General features: G+C 33.5%; 1 long non-coding RNA gene across 1 annotated transcript in view; it reads left to right on the top strand.

The window, feature by feature from the left end:
- The window catches only part of LOC144578919 (uncharacterized), a 286,071-nt gene that overhangs the window by 91,984 nt on the left and 166,662 nt on the right, over positions 1 to 27,425 (top strand). Inside the window, exon 2 of the long non-coding RNA XR_013525467.1 lies at positions 10,126 to 10,228. This is a non-coding gene — a long non-coding RNA (uncharacterized LOC144578919). The remainder of the gene's footprint in view (positions 1 to 10,125; positions 10,229 to 27,425) is intronic.

Genomic DNA, 27,425 nt, shown 5'->3' with positions numbered 1-27,425 from the left:
TAATTGGTCAATTCACATATATCAGAAATAAAAAGAGCTTTCTACTCCTGTGTGGACCCTTGCCAGGGCTTCAGAAGACAAGATTGTATGAGCAGGTGTGCTTCTTCAGGGTTCTCCTGTTTCAGAGAGAGAAGTTAAGAGTCCTGCAGTTTCCTTCACTTGGCTGACATTGATCACCTGCAGTTAAGCTCTGTTTTCACAGATGAGATACTTCACCTTGTCTGGATATAGTCAAGTGAGGATCTCCATGACTGCTGGACCAAAATACAGAAATATATTTCTGACTTATCCTGAATCTGGCTTTAACCTGAGTCCAGAATGTTTTCTCTTTTTGTCTCTAGGTAAGGCTAATAATTAATTTGCCTAAATTGCCATAAAACATTTAATAGAGGTTATGCTTTAAAATATTTAAAATTATCTAGACCATGCTAAAGTCCACATCAAATATCTGTGCATTCCTAAATAACATACCAGGAATTTTTTTGAAAAGGTAGACCAAGAAAATTTTATATCTATGCCCAAATAATTGGTAAGCTTCAAACATTGAGTAAAAAGCATACAACTATCAAATAAGACCAAATAATATTGACTTCAATTCCTTCTTGTGATGTCAAAAACATTCTATTTTCACAGAACCGTAAATTTTCAGGAAGGAAAGGAAAGTGAAAGATCATCTACATTAGCCTATTCTCACATGCCTTGGCATTCCACACGATTAGTATTCATTAACTGTTTAACAGCTCAATGATATGGATCTTACCACCCTCACCATGTAGATAACCTTCTGAAACCATTTTAAGATGCCCACATTAGTCCACTCCCACACTGCAATAAAGAACTATCTAACACTGGGTAAGTTTTGAAGAAAAGAAGGTTAGTTGACTCAGTTTCACTGGCTTATTAGGAAACATGAATGCAGGACCTCAGAAAACTTAGAATCGTGGCAGAAGGTTAGAGGGAAACAAACACATCTTCACATGGCACCAGGAAATAGAGAGAGAGAGAGACAGAGGGAGAGAGAGAGAGAGAAGAGAGAAAGTGCCGCACACTTTTAAACCATCAGAACGCATAAGAACTCACTCAATAACATGACTTAAACATCTTGTTGTCTCAAACAGATATTAGGTGGGTGCAAAAGTAAAAATAATGGCCAAAGTAATTGCCACTGAAAGTAATGGCCAAAGTAATTATAATGAAAAGTAATGACCAAAACCACAATTGCTTTTCCACCCACCGAGTATTACCTGCTTTATGATGAAAAACATACTAGCTACCTTGCTATATTACCTACTTTACTATATTAACTTTTTATTGTTTGAACCATTTAGTATTCTTCAAGCTTTCGAAATTATGATTATTATCAATTAATGATTTAGTATTAAATTTGAAAGGGCAGATTATGAGTTGCTATCTAGAAACTATTTTTCTAAATAATTTTTTATGTGTATTTAAGTGTGCCTCAGAATTTCCTCTCAGGCATAATAATTTTTTTAAAATTATTTCTATTTCCCAGCAGTGCCTACTGAAGCCTTCTTTAAAATAAAAAGGACTATAGAAATTTTAACATTATCGACTTAGTACTTTACTGGTAACCACGTACTAAACTATTTTGGTATTAAATATTCATCTAGATCCTGTATATTTCTATTGGTGTCATTGTTATGAATTATGTCATTTTCTTTAGAGAATGTTCTAGTATGTTTATATTGTCTGTATCTTATTTATAATGAATACCAAATCAGTAAGCATTTCTTTCATTTAGAATGTGTATGGAAAGATTATTGAGATACATTTTATAAATAAGGATAATTGTATTTTCCATAACCTTAGGGTGACTAAATTATATTAAATGGGTAAAATGTTTTTGATGACAACTTATCTTGCAATGATCTGGTAGAATAAAGTAATTCACTTACTAAATATGTTGAATATTTAAATTTCATAGTTACATCTTGACTGGAAAGAAAAAGCAAATAAGAAATAATGAAACTGAGACAGCCATTTGACATTTTACCAAAATCACTTAGTACAGATTATAGTAATTACTATATACTTTTAAGTTATATAGTAATTTCTGGTATTTGTAAGCTTCTTGATTACCATTTTAAAATTTTCATATTCCCAATAAATTTGAAAAATATAAATTCAGAAATCTCTGAATATGTTAATTAATATCACCTTTGTAAGTTTTATTAGCAATATTACTTAAGAAATCTTCCCAAACCACCCAAAAACCTCAATAGCAGACATAAACCAGGAAGAAAGAAAATTTTAAAAGTAAATAGAATAAAAATAATTAAAAATTAATTTAATTAAAAATTCAAAATTCAAAATATTAAAATTTAGTTTTTTTGTTGAGATATGAAAACTGTATAGGAATTTTACATTTCAGTAATTAAAATGAGATGATACCATATTTCACAAATACAAGACTATAGTAAGATGCATCTTCCTCAAAATTAATCACATGTATTTCTTGTGCAAAATGTGCGAGATCATATATATGCAAAATTTTATTCATAGATGGAAGTTAATAAAATATATTTCATCTTTTCACTCTTTGTCTCCTAGCTTTCACACATTTGTTGTCATAGATATTATTAGAAAATTATGTTCCTCATCTTCTACATTCATCATTTTATTTTATCTTTTTAACTTTTATCTTAAGTTCAGGAGTACAAGCACAGTTTTGTTACATAGGTAAACTTGTCTCTTGCGGTTTTTACAAAGTGCTTCATTGTCCAGGTATTAAGCTTAATACCCATTAGTTATTTTTCTGATGATCTCTCTCCTCCCACGCTTCACCCCATGAAAGGCCCCATTGTATGTTGTTTTTCTCTATGTGTCCATGTGTTCTCATCATTCACCTCCCACCTATAAGTGAGAATATGAAGTACTTGGTGTTCTGCTCTGGTGTTAGTTTGCTAAGGATAATGACCTCCAGCTCTATCCATGTTACTGCGAAGGTCATAATCCCCTTCTTTTTAAGGTTTGCATAGGATTCCATGGCATATATCTACCACATTTTTATTTTATTATTATTGCCATTTTCTTAGTTATTTACCTACTAACAGTTTATATTGGATTTGTAAATAACTATTTACCTAGATCATTTAAATAATGATTTATTAGTATACTGTTTTGGAAATTAAATAAGGTAAGTTGCTAAAAAAGAAATTGTTAAGATATATATTATAAGGTCACTTTAAACTTTTGTTTTTTAATGCCAGAGTTTTAAAATACAATACACTCTTTAATAAGATAATTCTATACACAACCCTGACATTGTGGTGAATCTTATTTTTTATTATCATTTAGTTAATTAGGTAAGCTGATTACATTTTATATGTTGTAGTAATACTCTTTTATATTAAATTTATTACTGATTTGTATTATCTTTATACATGAAGAAAATTTGCTGTTGTCCATTTATTATATTAAGATATCTATTCTTATGATACCATTTATTCAACTTCACTGACTGTGTTTTTCTTATAAAAGTTTTTAATTTTATGTAAAAAACATTAATAAGATCTTTATGGCTTCTTTTATTAGTGTCATCCTTAGCAAATATCCCCAAAACCATTATTATGAATGAATCCTCTGACTCTACTTTTAATAAAATTTCTTTCCAAGTTGCAAATATTGGTATTACAGGGAGGCAGAAACTCTGTAAACATTTTAAGCTGGTCCAGATGGTCCAAGCCAGATTCATCAGATTCAGGCAACATTGTTGCAAGTAGACATGAAAGGGAAAGTGATGGCACAAGGTGTTCTTGTTGCATAGATTGAAAAGCATCGACAAATCCCTTTTATTTAAATTTGTCTTTTATTAATATTCAATATTTGAGTCCATAAACTTAGGTCTTTAAAATGTTAAAAATCTGAAGCCAAACTTTGATTTTCATTCTTTGAACCTCTTTTTGGTTTAAGTGTTGGTAAAAATTTGGAAATTTGGGGTTTTAGTATTAAAGTAATTCTATATGAGGAACATATAAAAAATTATTTCCAAACATAAGAAAGCAACCTGAAGCAAATCAAAGTCACAGCAAAACTACATCATTATCTTTACCTAATAGACTACCTAAAATGTGTGGTTGGGAATTGTTTGGAAAAGTAAAAGCCTGTGTTCACTTAGTTTAAAACCAGGGTCTATTATTTAATCACAGAATATTAAAAAACAACCAACCTATTTACACTGAAAAATACTATACTCATAGTATACATATAAATGTATATTTCTAACATAGTCTTAAGCACTCCTGATTTATTGTTCCATTCAGGATTTCAGTATCAAATTAAGCACTGAAAACACTATTATCCTAATCATATAAACAGTTTGTCATTATCTAGGCTTTGGGTTTCAATGTCGTATGATGAACAATGAACTCTTACATATTTCCTTGTTGGACATTATAAAAGAAATGCAGCTACGGCAATTTTTGGCTTAACAAAACGTTCACCTTTCCAGCATGTTAGCTCCTCTTTGGTGTCCTTCTTATCTGGCATATAGTTTTTCTCATTATCTGAAATAATGCATAAAATGACTTTATTATTTTAGGAGGGCTATTTAATTACTTATTTTTATTTATGCATTTATTTATTATTTGGTAGCTTGATAATAATACTTATAGCTGGACAGTCATCAGAAGTGAATTAGTTTTCAATCTTTAAAATACTCATGATTCTGAAATTTGCTGAACATTTCCACACTTGCTTTGAAACACGATTTCATCAAAACATATTGTATCTCTCCTTCATTGCCTTTGCCTTCAGAAAATTGAAGATGTACAATCCTTTTATAGTAGTAACATTGTGATCAATGGCATCTTATAGTAATTGTGATCATCTAACCACAGCAAATGTCTTTCTCATTGTCTCTCTTAAAAGTTATGCTCAAAGCAAGCAGTGAGTAAAGCATGCCATAGCCAAAAAGACGCGTATAGTTTCCTTTTATTTTTCCTCCGGAAGAACAATTTGTTCTTCGTGTAGTTACGAATGGTCAAGCTTACGGTTGTTATAAACTTGGGTCTCTAGCTATATTTATTACTTCCAGCTTTTCCTGCTAAGTATGAGCTTTATACTTTAAGGTTCACTTCCTTTCTTCCCAGCCTTTTCTCATTTCTCAGAACGTATTTTAGCTCAATAATTTGAGGATTATAGCAAGAGTGTGCAACCGACTTAAAAAGCAAACATGAGATCCATTCCTAGAAAACACTACTGCAATGTAGTCGACATTCTTTCCTCTCAGCTAGGAGGCAATTAACATTTTAATGGCATCTACCTGTATATTAACATCCAGGTTTATAGATCAAAAATTAAAGTTCAGATATTTTGAAAGGAACTTCATTGAATAGCAGGAGTTAAATTGTGACAGTTACCTCTATGTTTCTGATATATGTATAAGAATATACACTCAGTTTGAAGATACGACTAAATTAAATGTTTCTTGCTTATTTTTTATTTGTTCTAGACATTTTTATGAATGACAGTTTGACATATGGTGCATTTCCATTCATTGCCTTTCCACTCATCTTTCCTTCTTTTATTTTATTCATTGCTAATTAATTCTGGGATAGATTTCCTGGAAGAGCATCCCTACTGAGTAACTGTAATGCATAATTAATTTTTCTTTTTACAAATTCAATTTACATACTTAGTATCATGTGTTGGTTGTTATATTTGTTTTTGTTGCTAAATTCATCTGTCTTCTTTTTAACCTCAGTTTTTAATCATACTACCTAACTTTTAATTTTTTTTGTTTCTATAGATATAAAATAAATTGTGTTGAACATCACCTGGATTTAGCTCCAAATGGTTTAATTGAATATATACACATATATATGTTTCATATATAAGTAATACATGTGTAATAGTAATAAATAAATAATTTTTAGTTCCAGGTTTTATGTTCCTTTGATTATACATTTTATATGGTAGTAGTGTTTAAAATTATTTCTTATCCTTCTACGTTGCCAATAATCTATTTGGAGCCTTTTTTCTTACATCAATTTGCATAATTTTGCTAAACAATCCAAAACTTCCTATTAAAAAATACATCAATAAATCAATTTGATTCTTTAACATTCAAAACTTTAAAATCAAGGTCCATCTTTCTTAGTCCTTGATCAATGAGTAAAATAAATATTAGCACTATTGATAGGCCACATTTTAAAGTTTATGCTGAATACAATACACTTAAGATATATGAATTATTGGTGTTAATTTTATTTATAATAGATATATAAAAACATACAGTATATGTCAAAAAAGTGCAGAGGAACTTGTTCTAATAATAATTTTTAAATGTGTTGAAATGTACATTTTACTACATCTGTTACAAAGTGCTTACAAACATTATTTTCTTTAATCCTCACAAAAATTAAAATAAATACAACAAAACTTTATTTTTATAACTAAAGTTTAGTTATAAGGAAAGTAAGGCTTCAATAAGTGAGCTATCAATTATACTTTAACTATACTTTAGCACGGGGTTCTCCAACCCCTGAACTGATGTGTGGCTGCATAGTAGGAGGTCAGCCATAGGCAAACTAGTGCAGCTTTATCTGTATCTACAGCCTCTCCCCATCACTCCCAATACTGCCTGAGCTCTGCCTCCTGTTAGATCACTGCTGACCTTAGATTGTCATAGGAATGTGAACCCTATTGTGAACTGCTCATGCAAGGGATCTAGGTTGTGCATTCCTTATGAGAATCTAATGCCTGATGATCTGTCACTTTTTCCCATCATCTCCAGTTGGAACCATCTAGTTGCAGGAAAACAAGCTCAGGGCTTCCACTGATTCTACTTTATGGTGAATTGTACAATTATTGCATTATATATTACAATGTAATAATAACAGAAATAAAGTGCACAATAAATGTAATGCATGTGAATCATCCTGAAACCAGCTTCCCACCTCACCCTCTCCTTTGTCTGCGGAAATATTTTCTTCCACTAAACATGTCCAGTGCTGAAAATGCTGGGGACTTCTGCTTTAGCAAACTAAGTTAGAAAAATCCAGCTCAATATGTATACTTCTCTCACTGTGGACACATTTTGGGCCTAACAGTAAAGAAATGTATTCTCTCTAATTTTGAAAATGTATTTATTTTTACTTTTCGTATCTCATATTTTTGACCTTATATTCCTCTCATTTGCTCATATACTTTATATATTATGGAAAGTTTTTTTATTTTTAAATTAATATTTGTGAAATACTTATCTATATGCTCTTGTTACTTACATAATGTCTTCTACACTTGGAAACTGTTCCACATGGACATCTATGTATTCTGCCCTTGCTTACAGGAGCAGTGTTTATTTTGGTTAACAGTAAATGAATTGTTAAATTATAAGCCTTTAAGTTCTAAAGCCACCACATTAATAAAACATTAATTAATTATCACGAAGAATCACTATGAAGAAACTTTAAATTGGAAGTGAGATATATTTGTTTATATTTACTTTGTAACAAATTATTCAAAATCTACTAGTTTAAAACCTAAGACATTTATAGTTTTCACAGCTTTATAGGTCAAATAGTGCTTGTGGTCTGTCTAGGCTCAGGTATTTCTGCATGGTACATGAGAGGTTGGCAAGCTGGTTACTCTTGGGGAACTCACTCACATGTTGGCAGTTTGCTCAATATCAAGGTGATGATCATGTGTCTGTCTTAAGCAGGATATCTTGTGCTAATTCATATGACTGGTTGTAGCTTTTCAAAGCAGCAAGATAAGATACACTCTCATCTGTCTAGGCCACATACAAAAAATTCTCTTTGGTAAAAGCAAGTTTCATGTCCAAGCCTATGTTCAAGGGGGTGGAGAAATTAATAATGTATTCATTCAATTTGCTACCTAGCGAGAAGTGACAACATGTCAGAGAATCGGGTGATCATATGTCCTAGGGACATACGAAGGGTACAGAATATATGGATCAAAGAACAGAGAACAATGGGTATCCAGACATCTCAGCAGGTGCTGCCTAGAGGCACGTCTATGTTTGGCAGAACAATGCACACATAAGTCAATGTCAACATATGCTGGTGCCAATAACAAAATGTTACCATAGACTCTTCTCTGGAACTTTATGCAGTCCTCTGCACTGATAGCTTTTTATTATGACAATGAATTCTGCTTACATTTATGGAAATCACTATGGTTAATTCAGAACAGGTATATAAGGATACATACATACATGCACAGACACACACCTGTATACATACACACACACACACACACACAAATACACACACAGCACCTAGCCTTAACTGTAGTTGTTAAATAAAAAAATAATGCCTGAATATGAGATTCATACTCACAGATAAGATATTCTTGTTTGTGTCCAGAGAGTTTTTCAAATTAAGAGTGAGTGTGACCAGTGCTGATTATACATTATGCAGGATTTTATGGGCTCTTCCAGATGTCTGTGATACAAATTTAGACTCTCTCTTCAAATGAGTTAGAGTGTCACATAAATAAAATTGATAACAGTCAATGCACATTGATTTACTTAAAATAATTACACCACTAAACTCTCTATTTTAAATCAGGTATATAAATAATAGCCAAAATAAACATTGCAATGTATTTTATATCTTGTATTTCTAAGATAAAGCTTTCATCATCAGATAGTTTCTAGAAATATAATTACCAAGTGCATTATTTTCTGTGCACCTAAAAACTGTCTCCTAACAGCCCTTAAAAATGGATCTTATTGCTTTGTTATTCTAACATTCAGTAAAATAAAAATGAAGTTCTAAGCATTGTACCAATATTATACTCATTAAAAGAGTACATTTTACTGTTCTTAAACACAGGCAAGGCTTTTATTTAAAACAAATCAAAATAATCTATGTCTTTACATAGATAAAAATATGTGCAATCCCATGAAAGTGTTCATGAATTTATTTAACTCATGATTTCTGAAGTAATACAATAGTTTTATTTGAATATTCTTAATATTGATCATTGTATTTTACCACCACAGAAAGCTCTTTCATACAACTTAATGTGTGACGAGGTCAAGAGATTGAGACCATCCTGGTCAACCTGGTGAAACCCCGTCTCTACTAAAAATACAGAAAAAATTAGCTGGGCATGGCGGTGCATGCTTGTAATCCCAGCTACTCAGGAGGCTGAGGTAGAAGAATTGCCTGAACCCAGGAGGCGGAGATTGTGGTGAGCAGAGATTGTGCCATTGCACTCCAGCCTGGGTAACAAGAGCGAAACTCCGCCACAAAAAAAAAAAAAAAAAAAAAAAGATATGTTCATTTATATATGTAAAATAATTTATGGCCATTAACCCCATAATCTATTAATAATTTTATCAATATTCAATAAGTTTTTTTCTGTTTGTCAAAGTAATAGGTCACATGCCCCAAGTATTTGTACTATATATTGTGATAAAATGTCTATCCTGAAGAAAAAAAAATCCACCCCTTAAATGTATGTAGGGTTTATCACTTCCAGGAGACTCTTGCTTGGGCCAAAACTCATCATTTTTTAATTACCAGTTTAAAATGATTTATGTTCCATTTATGTCAAGACATTTATTTGTCTTAGAACCAAGCTTGGAGGTCATATATAATATATGAATATCCTGATCATAAATGCATTTAACACTTAATTTCAATTCCATTTTACTTAAGTGCTGTACATTTTCTTTAGAAGAAAAATACATATTTTCAAAACCATAAAACTTATTGAGTGATGAAGCTTTAATATAAATATCCTTAATTGAAGAAGTAAAACATATAACTACACTGTAAACAGGATAGAAAACTATCCTGTTTTCTTAAAATGTGTAGATTTATGAATATATCTAGAGAGACGTATTTATAAGTTAAAATGGTAATTCTTGAGTTCCTTTGTAGTGCCAAAGGATGAGGCATTTTGTTGGAAATAACATATACTGGAAAGAAAAGCAAAATAAGCAATTCACCATGGTTTCAAAGATACTGCATTATGATTTGGGGGATATTTGCATTATGATTTCAAGATTCAAGGAGGCAAGTGCAATTCTCTGTCCATGTTTGTACACTATATTATTTTTTGTTGCTGAAAAACACATTAGCATAAATTTAGCAACCAGAAAAGGAATATTTATTTATTAATTTCCAGGTCTGTAGGCAAGATGTCTCGGTACGTCATAGCTGAATTCTCTGCTCAGCATTAAGAAGATTGAAATGGCATTAACTGGACTGTATTTCTTCTGAATTCTGGGGTAAGTATTTCAAGTTCATTCAGATTGTTGGCTAGTTAATTTCTTTACTGTTGTAGGATTGAAGTTACCCTGTGTCTGCTAACTGTGCTGGTGATCACTCAGCTTCTAAAGAGCAGCCTTCTCCATTAGTTGCTCAGAACATGGGCATTTGCTTTCTTCCAGAAAAGCTGGAATGTATCTTTCCGATTTCTGTTTTTAATTCCAGACAGGGAAAATAGTACTTTTGAAGGGTTCATCTGATTTGGTGAGGCCCAGGAAGATAATCTTTCTACCTTACAATCGACTATGCCCTATAACATACCCTCATCAAAGAGTAAAATCTATCGTCTTTACTGATCTGTAAATTGTTCAGGACACCAAAAAAGAGACATTTTGACGGGTATCTTAGTATCCTGCCAGACACTAATGACAGAATGTTAATGTAGGTATAAGAGATGTTCTTATAAAAATTTTCTCTCTAAAAATTGCAACACTTTTGAGGACGTTTGGAAGGTTGTGTCTGACTATACGACTGAAAGTTGAAAACATGAAAACTGATAAGAATATAAAAGTGAGTGTCTTATTTCCTACTTTCCATTTTTATGTTTGATTCTCTGGCACTTTTGTAATAACCCAACCAATGTCATATATTTTATCAAAGTACTGATGATGTTTAAATAATGGGTGCTCATTCATAACAAACAACAATGTTCTGTATGAAACATTCCGATTTCATCTCTTACTAAAGGCAGTGAGCATTTACAATTTGTAAAGCACACAAATTCTGGAATCTCTCTATTAAATTGTATTTATCCTTACAGACTAGCCAGTTCTTTCAAGAGCTGATTATTGTCTTGTAATAGTTTGTGAAATATATCCAATAATGACCAATAAATACTATTACCTTATTTTTTTCAAGATCTTCTCCTAGAGTTAGAAATATTTTTTCAATTTTAATTAGCATGCCAAGATACTGCAGATAGCAAGGTAACAAAGTATTTTGCAAGCGATTAATGTGTATGAATATTTTTTTCTCTGTTTTTTGCCACCTACAAATTGAGTGGTAATTTAATACCACGCCTATCAGATTTTTGCTTTCATCACAATAGCTATAGGATGTCAAGACTACACTCATTTTACATGCTCAGTGTCCATGGGGTCCTCCTTCCCACACTGGGCCATGAGCTTCTGGAGGTAATTTCATCCTGTGCTACGAAATCTGGAATATGTAGCTTCATGGACGCTGCAGGAAGAAGAGAGGAGGCTCAATGAGGCACACTGTCACCTTAATGCCCCAACCTAAGTAAAACAGAGCCTGGAATATGGGATGAAGCAGGACAGCCACTAATATCTCTGTCATAGGCATCAACTCAGCAAATTGCAAATAAAACAAAAATTCAAAACCAATTAACGCAGAGGAAAATAAAGACTTCAGATAAAATTGCACACAGAGATAAGTCACTGAGGTAGTTGTTCTTTGAGTTAGGCAGGCAGACATAATCAAGTATCAAGGCCTTTTCTAAAAGAAAAACTGTGAGGTCTATATATGTGTGTGTATATATATATATATATATATATATATAATTACACACACACACACATATATATAAAACCAATAATATATTATTTTGCAATATCTTGTCAAATATATCCAATAACAACCAATACATAGTATTATCTTCATTTTTTATTTATGTATATATTACACACAAATATATATTTGTATTTATATATATTTATATACAATATTACATATATAATATATATACAAAAAATATTTTTCTTATATTTTAGTCAATCCATAAATTTATTTGTTTTTTTTCACTGTACCCATGCTTTTCTTGAAAATGCAATCCACTAATCAATGTAAAATATCTCCATAATAATATCTTTAATTTTGTACTGGTGGGAATATTTGAGAGATAATATCATTATTTAGAGCACTATATATCATGTTCTAGGCTTCTGATTTAGAAGACCTAATTTCAAAACTTTTAAATTCAGTTCTGTATAACTGTTTCTAAAATCATTCTCATCACAGTCTTAGGTAATAATGTATTGCAAGCTCAGATTACTTGAGGCTTCCCCAATCACATTGAATTGCATTTGTTGCAATGGACCATGGAAGCAATGTATTTTAAAAGCTTTACCATCGAGTAACCCACACAGAAACTTTAGGACAACTGTTCTGGCCTCACTGGATCCAGCCTATGTAAGCTATGACTAGAAATGGCAGGGTATAAATTGTTACAACCACTTGGGAAGTTTGTTGAGCATTATCTGTTACAACTGAGCATATGCATGAGACAAATGTTCTGCTCTTAGATGTATTCTCAACAGAAATGTATATATGTATTTTTTAAAAGACAAGCACAAAACTTATGCATTACTTATAAGTAGTACAGACTGTAAATAATGCACTTCTCTATCAGCAGAAACATATGATTTAATTATGGTATGTCTGCTAATGGAGTACTCTATAGGAAAGAAAATGAATAAAGTACTGCTATAAACAGCAACAGGGCCATATTTTTTAACAAACAAATTTTTAGAATGGCCAGACATAAATAAAAACTATGCAATCTAATTTAGATTATATCCAAGAGCAGGCAGAACTAGTCGATGATGCTGTAAATCCAGACAGTAGTCACCTTTGTGGGGGAGTAGTATTTCTCATCTATAAAATGTGATTTATAAACTCCAAATATGCAGATATAGTAATAGGTACTAATAAATTATATAATCAATGAGACACTGCCTTCTGAACATATTTGTTTTCATATACAAAGCTTCTCACTGTCATATTTCCACCCCAATGTCACCCCAACAGAACAGATCCAGCTTAGTGTATGTAAAATTATGAATTCTTATTAAAGTGTTATCTCTTTTACTCTCCTGTTTCACCTGAATATATTGTTTAAAAGACTCAGGACTGCTATGTTTTGGAAGTTGTGTTTATTTGAGATGGTGTCCAAGGGGGAGATTAGGCTGGCTTTAAAACATATTCTCTGGGTTGAAGGTGATCACCAATTCCTCTCTGATTTCCTTCAGAGCTGTCCTTAGGCACCTGCCCCTTTGCAACTATTGTTATCAGATTGATGTGATGTTACTGGCGGTGGAAGAAGCAACTGCTAAGTTTAGCCTTGAGCCTAAGAGAAAGGAATCTTCAATTCAGTCCAACAGAGAAAACTAGAGATTCACAGTGCATTTTAGGGGCAATGAAAAAATAATGTTTCTTTCATGTTCTTTATCTGTTTTATATATATAGTACATAGATACAGACACACATGCATACAAATATATTATTTTTTTCAAATAGGAACTCATGATGAGGCTTTGTTTGGCCAAGGTTTTGGTTTTGTGATGATGAATCTGGCCAAATCCACTAAGCCAAAAAGTGCTCATGGTGTTGTACAAATATCTGCCTGAAAGACATACATACCCATTTTTATGCATTTTAAAAGATAACAGACAGATTATCATAATGCATGTTTATAAACTATTTATTTTTCAGTATTCATTTACAAATTGTTATCCTAACTGGAATTTCCAAGGTATATGTTCCAAATACATTGGGAAATAGCAAAGATTCAACTACAAGAAACTTTCTTTCCATAATCCAATGAAATAGTACCACATTTATAGGTTTTATATAGTCAGCTTCAATAGAAGCTTTTATTTGAAGAAAATGGGGTAATGATACAAAAAAAATTTAAACTGCTGTTTTGAAATAGCATTTATCTATGTAGAATTTTGGTATCATTTAAAATATTTTCAATGCTTTGGGCCACAACAAAACCTCACATATAAATCAGTTAATAAATATATAAATCTAATTCCAAATAGATGTTTTCTGAATAGTATTTTAATCTAATTCCAAATAGATGTTTTCTGAATAGTATTTTATATACCTCACTTTTAATGCCCTAATAACAATTAATTACAATGTCTTTATAATTTATTATTAAGAAAATACTGCCATAAAATCTAGGAATGAAGCTATGTGTAGAAAACTTAATGACTCATAAATTTGCAGAAGGCAACTCTGGGCTTATTTACTTTTAAAAAAATAATTAAACTACTCATTTAAGATTTTCTGGCTACATTCAACTCAACAAGAAAGGGAAGTGGTCATTGATTTACCAGATTACTATGTATCTGACATGTTTTAAAAATTACTCATCTATAACTTGTGCTTTTTAACCCGTTCTCTCTAAATCTTAATTCCTTTCATATTAGTCCACTCTCACACTACTATGAAGAAATTCCAGAGATTGGGTAATTTATAAAAGAAAAATATCTAATTGAATCACAGTTCTGCATGGTTGGAGGCCTTGGGAAACTTATAATCATGGCGGAAGACAAAGCAGAGGCAGACACCCTGTTATTCTGTGCTGGCCCCTCCCAAATCTCATGTCCTCACATTTCAAAACACAATAATGCACTTTGGACAGTCCTGCAATGTGTTAACTCATTCCAGCATTAACCCAAAAGTGAAAGTCCAAAGGTTCATCTAAGATAAGGCAAGTTCCTTCTGCCTATAAGTCTAAAATGAAAAGCACGTTAGTTACTTCCTAGATACATCTGGAGTACAGGCATTGGGTAAATACACCCATTCCAAATGGGAAAAAAATTGGCCAAAACAGAGGGCAACAGGCCCCATGGAAGTCTGAAATCCAATAGGGCAGTCATTACACCTTAGTTTCAAAATGATCCTCTTTGACTCCATGTCTCACATCCAGGCCAAGCTGCTGCAAGCATTGGGCTCCCACAGCCCTGGGAAGCTCTGCTTCTGTGGCTTTGCAAGGTAGAGTCTCCCTCCTGGCTCTTTCACAGGCTGGCATTTAATGTCTGTGGCTTTTCCAGGTGCATGATGCAAGCTGCCAGCAGGTATACTATTCTGTGTTCTGGAGGACAGAGGCCTTCTTCTTACAACTCCACTAGGCAGTGCCCCAGTGGGGACTCCGTGTGGAGGCTCTAACTCCACATTTCGTTCTCCACTGCCCTAGCAGAGGTTCTCCATGAGAGCTCAACCCCTGCAGCAAACTTCTGCCTGGACATCCAGGCATTTTCTTACATCCTCTGAAATCTAGGTGGAGGCTCACAAACTTTAACTCTTGACTTCTGTGCACTCTTGACTTCTTGGGCCTTCTGTTCAGCAGGCCCAATACCACATGTAAGCTTCCAAGGCTTGGGGCTTGCACTCTCTGACAGCAAGGCCTGAGTTGTACCTTGGTCCCTTTTAGCTATGGCTGGAGCAGCTGGAGCACGGTGTACCAAGACCTGAGGCTGCACACAGAAGGATGGCCCTGGGAAAAGCCCAGTAAACCATTTTCCCCTCTTAGGCCTTTGTGCCTCTGATGGGAGATACTGATGTGTAGGTCTCTGACATGCCCTAGAGACATTTTCCTCATTATCTTGGTGGGTAACATTTGGCTCCTGGTTTTTTATGCAAATTTTTGAAGGCTGCTTGAATTTCTCCTCAGAAAATGAGTTTTTCTTTTCTATATCATTGTCAGTCTGCACATTTTTCAAACTTTTATGTTTTGCTTTTTCTTGAACACTGTGCCACTTAGAAATTTATTCTGCCAGATACCATAAATCATCTCTCTCATGTTCAAATTTCCATAGACCACTAGGGCAGGGTCAAAATGCCACCAGTCTCTTTACCAAAACAGCAAAAGTCAGTTTTGTTTCAATTCCCAAGAAGTTTCTCATGTCCATCTGAGACCATTTCAGCCTGAACTTCAATGTCTGTGTCACTATCAGCACTTTTGTCATAGTTATTCAACAAGTATCTAGAAAAAGCTTTCCCACATCTTTCTGTCTCTTCTGAGCCCTCCAAAATATTCCAATTTCTGCCTGTTACCCAGTTCCAAGGTTACTTCCACATTTTTTGGTATCTTTACAGCAGTGTGCATTCTCACACTGGTATGAAGAAATAGCTCAGACAGGGTAGTTTAAAAAGAATGAGGTTTAGTTGATTCACAGTTCCACATTGCTGCAGAGGCCTCGAAGGAAAGACGTTTAATTGACTCATGGTTCTACATTGCTGCAGACGCCCCAGAAAACCTGCCAGCATGGAGGAAGGGAAAGGAGAACCAGGCATCTTCTTCATAGGGTGGCAGTATGAAGTAAGTGCAAGGAGGGGAAATGCCAGATGCTTGTAAAACCATGAGATCTTGAGAGACTCAGTCATGAGAACAGCATGGGGAAAACCATTCCCATGATTTGATTACCTCCACCTGATCCCACTCTTGATGCATCAGAATTATGGGAATTACAATTCAAGGTGAGGTTTGCATGGGGACCCAGTGTCAAAGCATATCACCTTGAGAGACCAAAGGGTGAAAGTCACCCAATCCAGACTATTTGCTTAAATTCCAAATTCTATATTCTATATTTTATTTATTAATTTATTTATTTGAGATAGAGTCTCACTCTGTTGCCCAGGCTGGAGGGCAGTGGCACGATCTTGGCTCACTGCAACCTCTACCTCCTGGGTTAAGGCGATTCTTCTGCTTCAGCCTCCTGAGTATCTGGGACTATAGGCACGCGCCACTACACCCAGCTAATCTTTTTGTATTTTTAGTAGAGATTGTGTTTCACCATCTTGGTCAGGTTGGTCTTGAACTCCTGACCTCATGATTTGCCTGCCTTGGCCTCCCAACGTGCTAGTGTTACAGACGTGAGCCATCGTGCCTGGCCTTATATTTTATTTATAGGAAAAAATTGGTGGAAGATATTGAGGAGAAAATAAGTGATAGATAAAACTGCCAGTAAAGCCTGGTACAATGGCTCAGATCTGTAATCCCTGCACTTTGGAGTCCAAGGCAGGAGAATCACTTTAGCTCAGGAGTTTGAGACCAGCTGGGGCAACATAGTGAGATTTTGTCTCTACAAAAAAAATCAAAAAGAAAATAGCTGGACATGGTGACACTCTCCTGTATTCCTGACTACTTGGGGTATCAGAGGATGGCCTGAGCCCAGGAGACTGAGGCTGCAGTGAGCTGTGATGGTACCGTTGCATCCATCCTGGGTAACAACAAACAGGTTTATAATTAAAAGACTGCCATGACTTTGTCTGTACCAATGGGCCTTTCATTATAAATAGAGTCATTTCCTGGGCTCCTACCTAAAGTATCTGGCTATCACATTGTATTGTTTAAATATTCATTGGTTATAGAGCTATGGGAATATGTTTTTCTACCTGTAATGCAGAGCAACCCAAGGATGAATTTTACTCCCAAATATTAGTTCATGACTTTTTCTTGTTCTCAAGTTGATTTTCAGTATTTATTTGTTTATTTAATAAGTATGTGTTGAGGTCCTATAGGTTTCAGGTGCTAAGTGTTGAATCATGAGCAAAGAGAGACACAAATGTGAAGGGAAGTCCTAAACAACATGAAGTCTTATAAACATATGAACATTAACATGACAATTGCTGCCAAATTTCTTAATCTTCACAAATGCAGGAATTATTTGGAGTAAGATTATGTATATTAAAATTCTTCTCATCTAGAGCCTCAGTCTAGGAGACCATTTGCTATTTCCCTTTTTATTTGACCGAACTAACATCTGACATTAATTTTGAGTACTGTGCATTTTAGCAGGTGCAATGTTAATGGTATTTGCAGAAAGAAGAATGTTTTACTAGTCACAAAACTTGTTAGATAAATAATTTGCACATACAAGACAAATTACATGAAACATGAAAGGGCCATAAACATAACTTGGAGAAAGACAACTTCTTCAGTAAATGGTTCTGGGAAAATTGAAAATCTATATGCAGAATTCCAAAACCACACATATTTTACATTTTGGATACCTCTATTAAAACTTGCTCTATTTACATAACAATACGTTATTAACAGATGTCACTTCTTTAGTAGACTAATTATTTTGAGATGTAGATTTACCTTAATTTTGTATTTTGACCCCTGAGATTGTATCCTAGTAGGTGCAGATAATGTTAAACTCTACATGAAGCCTATGATCCTGCAAAAGAGTAATATGCCAGTCCCTTGGTGTACTGGAAACCGGTTACTGTAAGCAATCATCCATTCTTATATGATTCAGCCAAAACGCACAGAAATCTCCACCCCTTCTTTAGATTGTGAAATATCTCCCACTATATACTCAAAAGTTCTGTGTAGCAAAGGAAACAGAGGAATGAAGAAACAACCCATTGAATGGAAGAAACTATTTCCAAACTAATTATCCAACAAAGGACTAATATACAAAATACATAAGTAACTCAAACAATTCAAGAGCAAAAAATGAATAACCCCATTATAAAGTGGGCAATGGGGTTCTCATTTATCTGAGAAGATATTTTTTATTTTTTTAATTTTAAAATTTTGTTTATTTTACTTTAGTTCCAGGATGGAAGTGCAGAATGTGTTGGCTTGTTACATAGGAATATATGTGTCATGGTGGTTTGCTGCAGCTGTCAACCTGCCACCTAGGTATTCAGCCCCTCTTGCATTAGCTGTTTGTCCTAATTCTCTCCCTCCCATCACCCCCAACCCTCTGACAAGCCCCAGTATGTGTTGTTTCCCTCCTTGCATCCATGGGTTCCTATTGCTCAACTCCCACTTATGAGTGAGACTATATGGTGTTTGATTTTCTGTTTCTGTGTTAGTTTGCTGAGGATGATGGCTTCCAGCTTCATCCATGTCCCTGCAAAGGGCATGATCTCATTTCTTTCTATGGCTGCATAGTTTTCCATGGTGTGTATGTACTACATTTTCTTTATCCAATCTATTATCAGTGGGCCTTTGGGTTGGTTGCATGTCTTTGCTATTGTGAATAATGCTGCATGTGCAAATGTCTTTATAGTAGAATGATCACAGGCATATACCCTGTAATGGGTTTGCTGGGTCAAATTGTATTTCTGGTTCTAAATCCTTGAGGAATTGCGACTCTGTCTTCCACAACGGTTGAACTAATTTACATTCTTACCAACAGTGTAAAAGCATTTCTATTTGTCCACTGCCTTGCCAGCATCTATTGTTTCTTGACATTTTAATAATCACCATTCTGACTGGCATGAGATGGTATCTCATTGTGGTTTTGATTTTCCTTTCCTCTATTAATCAGTAATGTTGAGCTTTTTTTCCTATGTTTGTTGGTCACATAAATGTCTGCTTTGAGAAGTATCTGTTCATGTCCTTCACCCACTTTTAGATGGGGTCATTTGTATTTTTTTCCTTGTAAATTTGTTTAAGTTCCTTTTAAATTCTGGATATTATACCTTTGTCAGATGTGTAGATTGCAAAAATGTTCTCCCATTCTCTAAGTTACCTCTTCACTCTGATGATCATTTCTTTTGCTGTGCAGAAGTGCTTTCATTTAATTAGATCTCATTTGTAAATTTTGGCTTTTGTTGCAGTTGCTTTTGGTATTTTCATCATGAAGTTCTTCCCTATGCCTATGTCCTGAATGGTATTTCCTAGGTTTTCTTCTATGTTTTTTGTTTGTTTGTTTTTATCATTTTGGGTTTTACCATTAAAAAGACATACAAATGGCTAACAAGTATGTGAAAAAATATTACACATCACTAATCATCCAGGAAATGCAAATCAAAACCATAATGAGATATCACCTTACTCCAGTTAGAGTAAGTTGGCATCAAAATTTTAAAAAATGAGTAATTCTGGAGGGGATATGGAGAAAAGCAATTTCTTTTATACTGTTGGTGGAAATTTAAATCCATGTAGCCATTATGAAGAACTTGGAGGTTTCTCAGAAGACTAAAAGTGGAACTACCACATCATCCAGCAATCCCATTACTGGGTATTTATACAAGGGAAAATGAATCAATATATCAAAGAAATAGCTACTCTCCCATTATCTATTGCAGCACTATTCACAATAATGAAAGATAATTAACCTAGGTCTCCATCAACAAACTGTGCTATGAAAACAAACACACTATAGTATTATTCAGCCATAAATAAGATATAATCCTATCATTTGTCACAATACAGATGGAACTGGAGGTTATTATGTTAACTGAAATAAGCCAGGGACAGAAAGATAAATATCACATGTTCCTACTCATGTGTTGGAGCTAAAAATGTGGACCTCATGGAGATGAAGAATAGAATGTGGACCTCATGGAGATGAAGAATAGAATGTGGACCTCATGGAGATGAAGAATAGTTACCAGAGGCTGAGAAAGTGTGGGATTGGGGGATGAAGGAGGTGCCTAATGAGTGCAAGAATGCAGTTAGATGGCAGGAAGAAAAGTGTTTGATAGATCGATGGGGTGACTATAGTTAATAACAATATATTATACATTTCAAAATAATAGAGAATAAACTTTGAAACATCCCAACAGAAAGAAATGATTAACATTTGAGTTGATGGATATTTAAAATAACCTGATTTAAATACTATGCATTGTATAACTGTATCAAACTATCATATACACAAATATTATGTATACTAAAGACAATTAAAAGTTAAAAATTATATTATGAAAAATAGTGAATAGCCCAGAGTTATGATAGGCAGCAATTATATAAACTTGTTTTTTGGTTTTTTTTTGAGACAGAGTTTCGCTCCACCTCCTGGGTTCAGGCAATTCTCCTGCCTCAGCCTCCTGAATAGCTGGGATTACGGGCACGTACCACCATGCCCAGCTAATTTTTTGTATTTTTAGTAGAGACGGAGTTTCACCATGTTGACCAGGATGGTCTCGATCTGTTGACCTCGTGATCCACCAGCCTTGGCCTCCCAAAGTGCTGGGATTACAGGCTTGAGCCACCGCGCCTGGCCTAAAATTGTTTTTTAAGCAGAAGTAGCAGGTAAAAGCAGAAACAAAACAGAGGGTGTAGTGAATGATTCCTCTGTATCCACAGCCAATAAATTTTCACTTCTTTCATATTAATTACAGAGAACTAACTATGCTTGTTCCATAGTTTATGACATGGAACTATTTCTATTTTGCAGACATAATTATGATGGCCAAAATAAATGTAATATGGAAGACGTACAAGGATAAGGGAGAGTGAGTTAGATTCTCACTCTGTTCTCATGGCCAGAACTAAGACGATGAATCAGAAAGAGATAAAAAAAAATGCAGTAATACTGAAATAGAGGTGCAGGTTAAATATAAGAGTAAGGAAAATTAAAGGTAACTATACATTTCTCGTTTGGATGCCGATGATGTCATGTTTATGGCAAACCGAAGATGTAGAAAATGTTAAGGGGTAGTGGTAAATAATAAGTTGATTTTAATTCATCAATGTATCAACACATTTATTAGGCATTAGGAATTAAAAACTAAAATCCATACTTAGGTACGAAGAAACTTTATTCAAAATGACTCTTGTAATAGGGAGAATGGTCTAACCAAGAAAGCTCTGCAAGTATCTCTAAGGTTAGACAAAAGGGGTTTTCTTTTATGGAGAGAAGTAGCCAGGCTAGAAGGAACCATAAGTGAAGTAGCATATAAGGATGCAACAAATGTTTTATCCTGAGACATTTCGGGATGGGCATTTAAGGAGGGGGCCATACTTTGGTGTAGGCTGAGGTGTGTAAAGAGGCCTGGGGAAAAAAAGAGAAGCTTAACTAAAGTTTGATTAACAAAAAGTTTCTCTGATTGACTAGTGGAGACAATTAATTCAGCTTATCATTTATGAGACAAATAGTGGAAATTTGGAGGCTCTGTGCCTAATCTTGTTAGAGGTAAATAAGGTATCAGTGAGTTTTACCTAAATCATATGAAGAAAGATAATTGCTTGCCATAACCTGTTTCCAGAACACAAAGATATTGGGTCATTACCATTCTGCAGAATAGACTTCACGTAAAGTTTAACATTGCTTGCAGTTACTATGATACAATCTCTGGGGTCAACATAAAGAAAGTAAATCTACCTTACAATGTATTCCACCAGGGAAGTATGACTTGTTAATGACTCCTATTATTTAAGAAAATAGTGTAAGTTATAACAGAAGAAGCATAAAGGAAAAACATGAGTATGTAAAGAAGTATGCATAGTTTACACGTGCAATGATGTATAACAATTTTATTAAGATTTGTCTTTAGAGTGGAACCACTAGAAATGTGTAGCTCATGATCTAGGCAGCTGGAAGAAGACCTTCAATGAAATGTAAATACCCTGTGCTTAGGTGTGAACAGGAATCACTTTAACATGCTAAGATGATAAGGTGAAGACAGAGAGAGCTAAACAACACAGTTAAGAAACATAGAAAAGGACCAGACCAAGAAGGTCTTGGCAAAAGATTTGAATGTTTCCACAAGCAGTGGACAATAATTGAGTATGTTCATTCACTTGAAAATCCCCTCAATTGACTCTCATTTGCAACATGTAAACATGGCTAGAATTCCACCCATCTTTTCTTTGCTCGGCATTCTGAAAAAGGAGATATTTTTGCTGTTCAGTATATAATACTGAAATGTAACTTGGGAAAACAATTTTGCCGGCTTAGGTAACACTAGTCAATGACAGTATTTTCCCTTAATTTCTCTAGATTCCAGATTTCAAGAGAAATATTTAGATGCGTCTTCTAATTTCCTATAAAAAGTATTTCTCTGAACAAGGTTATAGCTACCAGAACAAGCTTATAATTTTTTGTTCTATATTCTCCTAAGATAGCACTTTTAAGAAGAAAAATTATACTTCTAAGGAGGAAAACTGATCAGGCATCAAGAAAATATCACAATAGTAGTAAATCTCAGCACCAAAATAAAAATTTGTGTGTCTTATGTGTTTTGCCTATAGCTAAGATGAATATTTCAGCAATCTTTTACTGTATTTTTTAGACATTTTATCTACCAACAATGATTTTAGATGACCTTCCTTAATAATTCTATTTACCCACTCCACAATTATTGTTCTTGCTGTTATTTGTGGTAATTCAAACACTCGTCCACCTTCTTTTTCTCTATTAATCCTTCTACTTCATTTTAATTTTTTATTCTATAATGCTTCTTGTTGAAATAATTCATTTTCCTTCTTATTAATGCTGTTTATGGGCAATAGCAAACGTTCTTAGACTGTAATGTAAGACTTTGTTAGTGAACTAATTTAAATGCAAGTGTTATAAATATCCATAAAGATTCTGAATCAATAAATTAGTTTTCTTAGGCCAATGAATGTCTACGTTTAACATGCATTGAAGATAATCATATTTCGATTATCTTCCAATTTAGAGAATCATTTATGATGGGAAAAATATGCTGAACATCAGCTAGTTCTAAAGCTTACATATTAGAATTTGAGGTTGCAAACTTCTTAGGTAACAGATGTTGATACTGTTTCTTTCTTTTTGTATATTTTGCCTATAGTGACCACATACAGAGTGCTATGTTTCAGGAAATAATTTGAAAAATCTTGTTCTTCTAATTAAATACTGTTATAATGCCATCTAATTGTCATTATCTCTATGAATAAATTGTTATTGCTATGGTTGATCATTTGTTCACTGCTAGAACCCAGGAAACTGACATTTGCAAGTCAGAGTCCTTATGAAATAAGACTGGATTCTGCAAGGAAGATATCCTTTGTTGAAATGGTATTAGTATTGCCATTGGCACCCTATGTTTAGCAGCATGGCATCAAATCCATTTATCAAAGTCAATATATTAAGACGAATAGTAATAGCTTGCGTGTCTTTTCTTATTGTTGATCTGTAGGGTTGTTTTTTCTTTCACTGTTTTTTAAATCACCAGTAGCTACCACAGTGAGTATCACTGAATAGGTATTCTGTAAGCATTTGTGACTAAAGCTGTAAATAAATTATTAAGTAGCATACATCATTTACTGAGTTGAAATAGAATAAACATCTAAAGTGAAATGACATTTAAAATACTTTTTTATTGTTGATGACAGATGGGAATACTCACCATGATGCTAACAAGGAAGGGATTCCTTTTATTACTTTTGACTGTGCTGGGCTTAATAGGGAATAATGTTTCCTAAAAATTCGTTTTCCCTGGAAACCTCTAAATGTGAACTTATATGGAAATAAGGTATTTGCAGATACAGTCAAGTCAGAATGGCATTGTACTGGTTAGGGTGGACCCTAAATCCAGTATGACTGGCGTCCTTTTAAGAGGGAAATTTGACATACACACATAGGCACACACATATACACAGATAGAGGAGGGCATGTGAAAATGAAGGTATATTGGAGAGATAAAACTACAAACCAAGAAGCATCAAGGATTCCTGGAAGCCACCAGAAGCTAGAAGAGAACAACTTATTTCCTCGACTCTCAGAAAAAACTATAGCTTTTATCAATAGCTTGATTTAGGATTTCTGGCTCCCACAAGCATTAGAGAATACATTTTTGTTGTTTTAAGTCACCTTTTTGAATTTTTTTTGTTATACCAGTATTAGGAAACTCATATGATGACCAAAAACTTTAGAAAAGTAAACATAGAGCAATGATTACATTTTTAATTCAATTTTCTATTTATATGTTATTAAGTAAATATGCACTTTAAAATAATAGTTCTGTATGCTAATCTTCCGGTCTTCATCTCTACTTCTTAAAATTTTTGTCATATAAAATATCCTGACATATTATATCATGTGTGCATAGGTATACTCACATAAACATTGTTTTAGCATCATATAGAAAATATTTTGTTAATATTGAGAAATAATACCTGCAATGTATACATAGAACATTGAGTTCTACTCTTAGAACCTTAAATTAAAAAAAAAAGTTGCAATGAATAAATAAGGACCAGCTATAGTCTTTAAGAGGGAAGAAATTGACCAACTCTAAGTTTTATCCAAAATATCAGACCGTCACCAATAAGTGATTGGTATAGAAAACAGATCAGTGACAAGCTCAACAAATGTCTTAATCTTCTTTATATGTGTATGCAATTTCTTTACAGTTTTAATTGTAAGAATGTTGAAATTGTTCTCTAGAAAATCAGCCCACAGTTCAATAGAGTTGAAAAGAGAAAAGTTCATAATTTAAAGTTGGTATGAGATTAGGGGAAGCATTTGTCTAAAGTGGTTCTTGCAGTGCACACTGAGTGCCAATGGCAGTACACTTTATATTAATTTTAACTATGTGTTTGAAGCCAGTTATTTTGAACCTCTTGATGCTAGAGCCCCTTTGTGGGGTTTGTAATAGCATACAATAACTCCCGATGCATTGTACCCACATGGCTTTCTACTTAAGAATTAATTGCTAACATTTTGCCTTGTCCATATGTGCATTATGCTCTAAACATAAGGACATTTTATAATTAAGGAAAATTGCCAGTACCCTGGCCAGCAGAATAAATGTAAACTTGTATTAGCAATACTATAAGCCCTTGTGTTTGTGTAGGAAATTACAATAGTGTCCTAAAACTCAATGTCAAGTTTTATTCATACAGCAATAATTCTTCAGAGCTAATGCTTATTCAAGGAGAGCCTAACAGTTCGAGTGTAATGGGCAATAAGATTATAGCTTTGTCACTTCCAGGAACCTTTCTGTGATAAAAATATTATTCAATTACTCTTGAAATAAAGCAGCTAATAATTCAAAGTTTCTGTGAATTATTAGGCATTCTAGCTAGCCTTTCCCCGCCCCCCCAGATTATCTGGGAAAAGAGGGAATTAAAGCAGGAAAAATCAAAAGCAAGAATGATATTAGCTAAGTTATATTTCCCTCATAATTATTTCTTCCTTTAAAATTTACTTATTTTTATTGAGGCATTATTTGTATGTAGTGCCATAACAGATCTTAAATATAGAAATCTATGTAAGGGGTAAAAATGTCATATATTCACGTAACCCAAACCCCTAATAAGATAAAGCAGCTTTGAATATTTCTATGTCTCTGTGCCTGTGGGTGTGTCTGTTTCAGCTTATCTTGGGAAATACTTTCACCTAGAATTTCTGATTTGTAGAGTTGTGGAAATTTATGAGACAAAAAATGCCAGAGTAATATTTAAAGTATTTGTACAATTTTACACTATTGTTCGCAATTAGTGCTATTTCTATATCCTCTATATTCTCACAACAATTTTTGTCATTTTTTAAAATTTTAACCATTATGGTCACTGTATCTTGGTATATCATTGTAGATTAAATTTGTATTTCCTTAATGACTAATGATAAATCACTTTTTGATAAACATGGAGTAAACTCTTGTCACATAATAATATGTAACTCATCTTTTTTGCATATCATCAATCTTTATTATAAACAGTATATTTTTGAGCAGTGTTTTTAGAAAACAACTACAATGCAAAATTTAGTTTTTAATTGTGGTGTGTTAATATATTACATTTAACATGACATGATTATATTTAAGCCTAATTTTATTGTTTTCTATTTGTCTATTATGTCCTTGGCGACTTTTCTCTGTTCCTGCTCAGTTTTGGATACATTGGTTATTTTTATATTTTATATTTCCTCTACTCATTAGATATTTGTTTTGGTTTCAAATTTTCATGGTTGCTCTAGTGTTTACAATTAGCATCTTTATCAGTCTACCTTAAAATCGTATTTTACCTTGTCATGTTTGTTGTAAGAATCTTAAAATTTAATCTTATCTCTCACACTTCGTGTTAGTATCATTGCACAATTTACTTTTACATATGTCTTAAACTCTGCAATACGCTGTCATAATGTTTGATTTACACATTTCATTATCTTCAAAGAAACTGAGAAACTGGACACAGTATATATATTTCACATCTTTTCCAATGTTTTATTATTTGTGTATATATTTTTAATTTATTTTTGAATGTTTTGAATCTTTCTTCTGGCCCAAATTTGTGTAGAATGCATTTTCTGTCATCTGAATTACTTGTTTTAAAATGTACTTTTTATTATACATTAGGTTCTGGGGTACATGTGCAGATCATGCAGAGTTGTTGCATAGGTATTATAGCAAAACCAGGTAACATGAGACCTATCAGCTTGACTAATTTTTTAGTGTATACTGTAACAATAGCATTGTTAACTATAAGAATAATATTGTACCAAGGTCTCTGGAACTCATTAATCTTGCACTATTGAAACTTCTTACTCACTGAAAAAGGATGCACCATATTTGTCTTTCTCCAGTCCCTAGATACCACCATTTGTCTTTAGACTTCTTTGAGTTGGACTATTTTAGATACATGCTATGAATGGAATCATTCAGTATTGGTCCTTCTGTGACTGGTTTGTTTTAGTTAGCATGCTGTTCTCAAGATTCATCCATGTTCTTGCATATGGCAGGATT

This window comes from Callithrix jacchus, chromosome 1, assembly GCF_049354715.1.
Source record: "Callithrix jacchus isolate 240 chromosome 1, calJac240_pri, whole genome shotgun sequence".
NCBI classification, from domain to species: domain Eukaryota; kingdom Metazoa; phylum Chordata; class Mammalia; order Primates; family Cebidae; genus Callithrix; species Callithrix jacchus.
The sequence above is the reverse complement of the archived record's forward strand: the minus strand, read 5'-3'. Positions and strand labels throughout refer to the sequence as shown.